At 37.3% G+C, this 9200-nt stretch overlaps 1 pseudogene; it reads right to left on the reverse strand.

Moving 5' to 3' along the window:
• The window catches only part of LOC146544272 (uncharacterized), a 52229-nt pseudogene extending 43573 nt beyond the window's left edge, over positions 1-8656 (reverse strand).
• Positions 8657-9200: the final 544 nt, after the last annotated feature.

Here is a 9200-nt window from a genome sequence, read left to right on the forward strand (position 1 = left end):
TTCTGAAAGTGCCAACTTCAGTAGCAGAGCAAATATAAAAGCAAACCAGAGCAATGCTTGAGAAGTTTGGCCATCTGGTTTGGGATCTGTTTTGAATACAAGTCAGTATCTGATTGAGTAGCTACTTAGTTCTGAAATCCCCTTAAGTCTGGATGTAGCAGTGGGTTAAAACAAAATGACGTGAAAAAGAGCTATCTGATTGTTCAGAACAATCAAAGAAAGATAAAAGTAAGTAAAAACAATGTAATACTTCTCATGCTTCTGAAACTGAAGTTGTGTACAAATGCAGATAGGGAGTACTTCCTTTCTCAGTACTTCATTGAATATAACTGTCTTTTCAGTGAAATCCTGTTTAGTTCATACTTTCTTTCACATTTGATAATTATTCTCCTATATTGTTACTATAGTCATCCCCAATTCGTTATATCAAGAATATTAAGGGTATTGATAGAATGCTGCTGCAAATCATTGCTTCTCAAGACATACCTTTAGGTCTTTGATTTTGCAAGCTTTGCACTTGTTTAAGTTTTCATGTCTTTAACACTTTGAACACTGTGAAATCACAGAATCACTCAGGTTGGAAAAGACCTACAAGATCACCCAGTCCAACCATCCACCCATCACCAATAGTTCCCATTAAACCATGTCCCTCAACACAATGTCCAAATGTTCCTTGAACACCTCCAGGGTTGGTGACTCCACCACCTCCCTAAGCAGCTGTATGGGAACTGCTGAATAATGGCCTGAACCTCTGACTGATCACCTGAGGTGAGCAATGTGTCAGCCATGGGAGCACAGGTGAAGGCAATTCACCTGTGCTGCTGGAAGGGCTGGAGCCTGGCTCCACTTCTCTTAAACCCATTTAAGAGCTGACTACCAGTGGGGAAGGATCTTTTCTGGAGATCCCCTCCTCTGGAGTTTCATAGCAAGTCCAGGATACAGGTAAGCTATCTATTCTCTTTTGGTATAATAACTGCTTAGCCAAACTCTCTGGTATATTTTATAATTATAACATCTCTATATTCATTGATTATACAGCAGCCTACTCCAGTGCCTGACCACTCTTTCAGAGAAGTAGTATTTTCCTAACATCCAACCTGAATCTCCCCTGGTTGCACCACGTGTAATCACTGAACTGTAGGATGTAAGTTTCAGAAATGCAGTCTCTCTTGTGTCAACATCTCAAATTTCAATTGCAAAAATGATTAATGGTTCATGAGGCAAACCAATCATCTTAACTAGCTGACTTTTCACACAAGGCAGTGTGGATATTTCAAAGATAGATATAAACCATAGTATAGGAAATATAGCAAATATCTGCCAAAGTTGGATTAACAACAATTGTATTATGTAAATGTAAACTGAAAGAGGAACAATTAACTTCAAATGAATTGCTAGCCATATGAAACAAGATACCAAAATTAATTAGTGTGCTTTGAAATTTACTAAGTATCATCTTAAATGAGCTCTATGTATTCATTTATGAATATAAAATTGGAATATGAACTATTAGTCATGATGATATACTATGTCAACAATGTTAATTTCATGAGAAGAAATTTATTTTTATGTGCCTTATTGTAATCTACTGATCCAGGCAAAAAAAGACAGATTAAAAGTTCCTGCTTTAATGTTCTTTTCTTCCTATTTAGTCCTGGAAAAATCATGTAATTTCATTTGGTATTACTTGCAGCAGTTAAATTTATTTTGAGATTAATGGGCTATAGTGCTGATTATCATCTGTTTGTGACATCTTCAATAGATATTTCAAAATGCCTCTAAGAAAAACAGAATGCAGATGAACATTGACCATTACTACATGCATACAATGTGGATAATAAAGCAGGCAAGCAGACATGATAACAGTTTGCCTGTTGTTGCAGAATTCCTCCTTTCCAGGCTTTCCAGCATCTTTTTGCTACCTTACCTTGCAGTGGTCCATATATTGATTGATACCTCAGCACATTTTCCTCACTAACCAACTTTATCCTTACTTCCTATTTGCTGTTTCAAGATGCCTGATGCCTATCCATGATTCTGTATAGTCTTTTATACTATAGTTTTTACAGGTTGTCACAGTTTTTCACTGCTGAGGCTCAAGAACTCCTTTGGTCCCCTTACTGAGTCATTAAATGCACAACATTATCTGGACCATTGACGTTGCAGTGCATTTGTGGTGCTTCAGTTCTGACAGATACGCAAGTATTTGACCTTTTCAGCTGAGTCAAAACCTTCTGTTTCTGAATGTTCCTGTACATATTTTAATTTCCAGTTCTGTTTCTTAACAGAATATAAAATTATGCATGACAGGAACTAATTGTCGATACTGAATGAGTGAAAGATGAAATTTAGACACAAAGTAACTGTACATGTAGAGTGTCATATGTGGAAAAGAAAGTTTAAAAAAAAAAAAGCACTGTCTTGCACTTTCTGATCAAAGTAACAAAATTACCCTAAGGAAATGTAACTAGAAATTATGCTGTGAATATGTCTGAGAAATGCATTCCTTTCTCTATTCAATGAATTTACGAAATACCATTCATGACTGCGAAATATTTGATATAGAAATAGTCTCCAAATGGCAATTGTTGGTCTATGAAATATGTAAAATACACTGAGTAATGTAACTTTCCTACATTTTTTTTTTGCATGAATGAGTAGTGTATATTTATTCTTGCTCTTCTGAATGTTTTTTTAAAAGCAGAAATAGAAAAAAACTGGTTTCAAAGGGATACTACAGAAGATAAGTAATCATAAACACTAAGCAATTTCTAATAGAAATTATAGAAGTCTGTTAGGTTGCTCAGCTGAGAAACGTATTACTAATAAGCTACTTTTACATTTATTCTTTTAATCAGCAGTGAATATCAACTGTACAGTACTTTCTAACTTTTGTCTGCGGAGAAAGAATTGGTTTGTCTCCTCCAATTGTACTTGCACCTAATCACAGTAAAAGCTGCAAAACTCAAAATATCTTTGCACCTCTGAGCTGAAGAGATCTGATGCTCTGCTCCCTCAGCCCTTTTCAGAAACAATGACGATCTACCAAATTTAGATCCATTTATCTGATCATAGCAGTTGTCTATTATTGTTAATTAGATGGAAACCAGTGTTGTACTGAGGGCTATTGCATAAATGTGCTATTTGACAAATCTTACAGGGGAGTGGATTTGGACATTGGTCAGATACTACTAGTAGATAATTAATTGAGGTAACATTGGGAGAAAAGTTTTATTCTAACATGGCTCAGATTCCAAACTCTCTCATCAGCTAATGATTGTTGTTAATAGTAGTTAATAGTGAAATCATAGAATGGCCTGGGTTGAATAGGACCACAATGATCATCTAGTTTCAACTTCGCTGCTATGTACAGGGTTGCCAAACACTAGACAAAGCTGCCCAGAACCACATACAGTCTGGCCTGAATGTCTCCAGGGATAGGGCATCCACAGCCTCCTTGGGCAACCTGTTCCAGTATGTCATCACACTCAGTGTGAAATACTTCCTCCTAATATTTAACCTAAACATCCCCTATCTTAGTTTAAAACCCTCCCTCTTGTACTGTTGCTATCCACCCTTGTAAACAGCTGTTTCCCCTCCTGTTTCTATGCTTCCTTCAAGTACTGGAAGGCCACAATGAAGTCTCCCTGGAGCCTTCTCTTCTCCAAGCTAAGCAATCCCAGTTCCTTCAACCTCTCTTCATACGAGAGGTGCTCCAGCCCCATTACCATCTTAGTGGCCCTCCTCTGGACCCTCTCCAAGAGCTCCACATCCTTCCTGTATTGGGGGTATTTCAGATGAATTCATGGCTGGGTAGTTGTTGACAGAAAATTGGATACTTTTGCCTAGGCTTGTTCACTTACTTAAAACCTGAAGTTGCCATGCACAAAATTTTGTGTGCTGGAAAGCCTACACATTAAACAGAGTCAACTTCTGACTTGAGTTTGTACTGTAGAAAAATAATCACAGCTGATACTGATAAGGATCTGGCATTCTTAAAAGTAATGTGAAGAAAACCAAAGGCCATACCAGCTGCAGGGATAGAAAAACTACCTTTAAGGAAGGGTTCTGAAGAAAAGTAAGGAAAGAATAGGAATAGGTAAGGCTGCATAGTCTTAGTCTGCTGTTTCTAAAAGAGATGTACCTGGGTGTTGCACTAATGCAGTGCAGATATCATCCAGATGAGTTACAGTGATAGCTAATCATTGTTTGAACTTCCTGGTAGTACCAATGTCTACATACCTAAAGAGTAACCAAAACTTGCAGAAGGCTGAAAGTGCTGTTCAATATTTATTCTGCTCTTCTGACAAAGTGAAACTAAAAGAGGGGACAGGTAGTTCCATGATCTCAAAAGGAGTCTGGATCTCTCAAAACTACAGCGAAATAGATTTTTTTTTTTAAATCCATATATATATTAGATGAAGGATGTAAACTTTTTATTAACCAATCCAGCATGTTTTAACAGTGCTGCGTTTACTCAATTGCTGGGAGAGTAACAAGTTAATCTGTATTAAAAATTCTACTGCCAAATCCACTTTCTAGTTTCTACTCTATGAAAAATGCTTTCTTCTGTGGCAAATCTCCTAACAGGCCACTGAGCCCGCTAGGAGCTATTTCCTTTTAATAAGTGTGTATGTCTGTATTAGTTTCAGATGGCTAAACAGGTAGTACAGTATTTTGTGTCATGATTTGTGCACTTATGCATATACTAAATTCTGTGTCCAACATGACATAAAACAGTGGGTACATTTCTAGCCATCAGACCTCTTGCTTCCTGATGCTTTATTTTATGAGTATTCTTTGAACAGGAACAGCTAATTAGGAAGAAAATGATGCTTGTTTTTTCAAATGGTTATTAAGGTGTTACAATGCATTCTGGCTGTTGTGAATGATCAAAAAGAGAAAGTATAGAGTAAACTACAGAAATAGCTGACAAGTCCCACAGTTTGTTCATGGTAAAGGTCAAATCTACAGCTTCCTGATATAATAGATTTCCCATGTATTGTGTAAATTCTTTCAATTTTCATTGAAAGATTTTCATTTGATAAGGAATAGCATCTGTAGGTTACTAATCATTACGTAGTCAAATTAGTAAAGACACTGCATAGTTTTATATTATATTAATAAAATATGTGGAAATGAACAATCCTATTGTATCCTATTTTACAACTTATGCAGCAGTGATTTACCATTGGCCTAATGTGCTCAGTGATGTGTTGTTTTGTCACCAACATGTTATTTCAGGAATGCCTAATATAATTTATCCAGAAAGTACCTTGAGCAAAATAGTTTCTTCAAAGAAAGCTTTTACAAAATACATCCTTATTAGTGTAGTAATCTCTGTAGTAGAGATTTTTGAGCTTGTCCCAAAGGTAAGGAACGTATATTATCAAGTTCTTTGTTTTAGATGTTTTCAAGCTCTATATGGAATCACAGAGTCATAGAATCACCAACTTATCAAGTTTGGAAAAGATCTCCAAGATCATCTAGTCCAGTTGTCCACCTACCATCAATATTTCCCCCTAAACCACATCCCTCCATGTGGAAAATGGATGTACCTTTGCTTCATATGCTCTTCTATGTCTGATGCCTTTCTGTCAGACTCTCTTTGCTGCCACCTGTCATATACAACAAAATGTAATAATATAATTGAGAAGGTTCATGCTCTTTTACCATACCAACAACATCTGCTTCTGACATTGTAGATCAACATAGTAAGTAGGAGACTACTTTTGGAGCTGCCCTTATATTTTAGAATGGACTATACTGTAATTTTTATCTAATAGAAGTGGATATCTATTTTGTGTAATAACATGTCTGAATATTCACAGAATGGTTTGGATTGGAAGGGACCTTTAAGATCACCTAGTTCCAGCTCCCCTTGCTGTTGGCAGAGATGTTTCCCACTAGACCAGGTTGCTCAAAGTCCCATCTTGCCAGGTACAGAATGCCTTCGGGGAGGGGGAGCCTCCTGAACCTCTCCGGGCTACTGTTACATTACTTACTGTTATGTGCTTCAGTATGGGTGTTTAGCTCTTCCAAGAGAGTGTTAGAATTTGCTACAAAATTCTAATTACTCAATTAGAGCCCTCACTGATTTACAAAGACTCTCCAAGTTTAGGATTGCCTATGTACTATGTGCTGCATGGATATTAAATTAAAATACTGTTTCTAAGTTAGTTTACAAAATGTATGAAGTCTATGATATCTATAATGGTTTTTCCAGAATAAAAATCACTTATTTTCAGAGATCAAAAAGCTATTCCAGATTTGAACAGTCAATAGAATAACTATAAAATTGCAGCTTCCACAAATGTGAAGCACAGATGTAATAGTAGTTATTGACAATAATTAATGAAAGTGGAAATTTGTAACCCAGCAAACTGTAAACTGAAGAGTAGGGATAGCAGAATCATGAATTTGTAAAGACCTTGAGCTCATCTCATCCCTCTCTTCAGGATTTGGTCACCTGCACTCAAAGCCATATACTTGTCCACCTGTTCTGAAAAGGTTGTGTGAGAATAAGCTGTGAGAAGTGAAGAACTTGTTTCTCTTTGCTGAGTTGTTGTTTTTAGGATTAGGCGATCAGTCCTTGTCTATGCCTAAACTGTGTTTTGTTTATGGCTTTTCCTGATAATCTACTTTGCAGAACTGACTCCCTGACTTGACCTTATTACAATATACTTGCCATATTATGTGCTTTATTACAATATACTCATCTGGTGATTTGGGCTGGAGCTGTCTTTGTTAGTATCACTGAACCTGATCTGTGCTGTTAGCCAGGGTAATATGATAACTGTGCCCTTGTCCACAGTTCTGCTGTGTCACTGTCCTGCTGTCACACTTGGCACTCTGCTTGGCTTCTGTTGGGAAGGAGCTCACTCCTCCTGCTCCCTAATACTTTTGAAGACTGGCTTATGTATGTGCTAGTGTACTCTGTATGGTAACTGTAAGCTTAGTCAGATATTGGGAATTTTGTCATAAATTGCATTGTCATTAAGTTTTAGAACTGAAGCCTTAAAGGCGTACTTGCCATACAAATTTCCTTCCTCTCAGGATAAGTTCCAAGTGTCTTTCTGTAGTGTCTTCTGATTGACTTTCTGTAACAACAACAATAAAACCCTTTTCAGAATCCTAAATGGTTCTTAAGGCTTACAAACTGAAGTGGATAGAATATCGCATGAAAATTATTAATCATTATTTCTGAATATTTGATAGTCACTGTTTTCCAAATATTAATTTTTAAAATTTGTCTTTGATAGCCACTGATAAAATAACCTGTTGAATGAAAACAGGATGATTAGACAAAGTTTCACAAAGAGAGAAAGAAAAATTTAAAATAATATGGCATTCCTTTTAGATCAAAAGTCTACATCATCTTATAATGCATCTTTGAGTGTAGTCATTAGTGAATTTGCAGGGAGAAGTTCCTATGAACAAGATGTATTAAATACGATCCTTCTTCCAATGCACTATCCCTGGCTGGAATCCTCCTCTTGATCTGTAAGAAGACTAATGACTTTTAACAGTGTCTCACTCCAATTTATGAGAGGGAGAGGAGGTTCTTTTGATATATGAATACTCGGTGTGAGATTAAGAAACAACAGTTCAAATGTTGGTCTGACCAGTTTATTACAAATCCTAATCAGGGAGATGGGGAAGGGGAGGATGGACACTTATGAACTAGGGTGATGGGGAAGGGGAGGGAGATGATAGAAAAGATAGGAAAGAAGCAAGAATTGCATAAAGCAGGGATACTAGGATCCAGCAGCAGTCCCATTGCACTCCATTCCGATGGTTCAAGGCATAACTGATTAACTGCTCTAGTAATAGCAAGAGGGTGTCTCCTGAGACCACGTGCCCAACAGGGAGCCCTCTGTTAAGGACCAGGGAGCACGATTGCTGCCAGTAGTTAAAAATGCTCCTGGTCCCCTACAAACCTCAGATTCCTTTTTCATTAAAATTAATTAGTCTCCACCAGTAAGACTGACCCCCCCCCCCATACATACTCTGTCTCAGATTCCTTTGGAGGGCAGCTAAAATCTCTTTTCAGTTTTGCTAGTTCAGTGGTGGAGAAGGGAATTTCTTTAACATTCGTTTGAGGATCTAGATCCTCACTTATCAAATGTATATTCAGTTTTTATCAAAGATGCAATGGGGCTATTGGGGTTTCTAATTTATCTAGGCTTTCTTTCATTTCTTGTAGTTCCTCCTGAGGGTAAGTTTTTTCTTGAGGGTGCACTATGGATAACAGTGTCACTGGTATCCTTACATATTAGCAGTTCCTTAAAAGCCATTTGCAACAAAGCGGAATTACATTTCCCTTCGTAATTGTTTCTCATGGTTCACTGTTTGATTCTGCAGAGTTCTTACTAATTCTTGTGTTACTTTAACTCATTCCTGCAGCACTTGTATAGTTGGGGTTTCTGCCGAATGCTTTTCGTCTCGAAACTCCACGCCTGCTTTTAAAGCAGCTCCGAGAACTGCACAAATAAATGCTTTTCCTTTTCAGCTCCGATATGAGCATTATTTTGTAAAACACTAATACAGTCCGAAACACTCTGCAAGCTATGCCAGTTTTGTCGTGCCTACCATGCTTTTCTAAAAGATCAAATAATACATCTTCACTTTTCATACTGACAATACTGTCGCTCATTTCTCAATATGCTGAAAGATAGACACTGAGGAAGTAGAAGGTACACGTATTCAAAAGCTCAAGTAACTCCTCTCCAATGAGGCACACCACACCTAAACAAATGCAAATGCTCCAATCACTCCTCCCTTTTGTTGAGGGGAGCACAAAGACGAGAGGCTAAAACAACACCTTTTAGGTTTCAATATGAGGAAAAACTGCAAACACCGCACCTAAATTACAAGACGCCCTTCAGTCTACTCCTTGCAACTCCAGGAGGTGCACAGAGTTCAAATCACTCCTCCCTTTCTTTGAGGAGAGCACGCAAAAGCCAAAGAAGCTAAAACAACACTTTCTAGGTTTCAATAAAGTAAAAAAAAAAAAAAAAAAAAAAAACTTCTTGGAGAGGCACACGTGTTTAAGTAAAAAAAAAAAAATTACCTCCTCACTTCCTCAAGAGGCGCACATGAAAAAGATTCGAATTTCACACCTAAGTTACAAGATACTTAAATCTCAAAATGCAGAGAGGTCTTCCAGAGGAGGCACACACGTATTCAGAATTAGTTCA

The sequence above is a fragment of the Meleagris gallopavo genome, chromosome 5, assembly GCF_905368555.1.
Source record: "Meleagris gallopavo chromosome 5, MGAL_WU_HG_1.1, whole genome shotgun sequence".
NCBI classification, from domain to species: Eukaryota; Metazoa; Chordata; class Aves; order Galliformes; family Phasianidae; genus Meleagris; species Meleagris gallopavo.